The sequence below is a fragment of the Penaeus monodon genome, chromosome 20, assembly GCF_015228065.2.
Source record: "Penaeus monodon isolate SGIC_2016 chromosome 20, NSTDA_Pmon_1, whole genome shotgun sequence".
Classification (NCBI taxonomy): Eukaryota; Metazoa; Arthropoda; class Malacostraca; order Decapoda; family Penaeidae; genus Penaeus; species Penaeus monodon.
In genome coordinates, this window is record NC_051405.1 from 2232886 (window position 1) to 2233370 (window position 485).

A 485-nucleotide genomic window follows, 5' to 3' on the forward strand; every position below is an offset into this window, starting at 1 on the left:
CACCACCAAATACACTACAAAATAAACAGATGATGAACAGAATAAAGAAGTCTGCCTTTCAGAAATGGTTCAAGATGTGCTTTCCCACAACTTACACCGAAATTAAAGGCTAAATTAACAAATTGAATATATGGGAAACACTTCCTTAGCTACAGACGAAAGGATGTGATTACTCGATTGTTAGAAATATAAGTTTACTTTCATAATATTGTTTACTGAAAGGATTTGAGTTCACATACAATTTCGAATATAAATGAAATCCCAGGGAATAAAGTTCTTTGCTAGAGAATGCAAAATATTTTTGATGAAACCAAACAAATTGGTCAACTTTGAAAAAATAAGTGACCTTATTTTGAGAAGTACAGTACCTGTTAGAAAAAGAGGAAAATAATTTATATATAGGGGGGATAGAGTGAGGGTAGCTTCTGGGACACTACTAACAAGTTATATATAAAGTTAATATCATCATTAACCCAATGCTGCCA

The 485-nt window shown here is 32.0% G+C and overlaps 1 protein-coding gene across 1 annotated transcript in view; it reads right to left on the minus strand.

Annotated features, from left to right (window-relative positions):
• The window catches only part of LOC119585577 (replication factor C subunit 2-like), a gene marked incomplete at its 5' end in the record, with an annotated part of 11540 nt that overhangs the window by 6864 nt on the left and 4191 nt on the right, over window positions 1–485 (minus strand).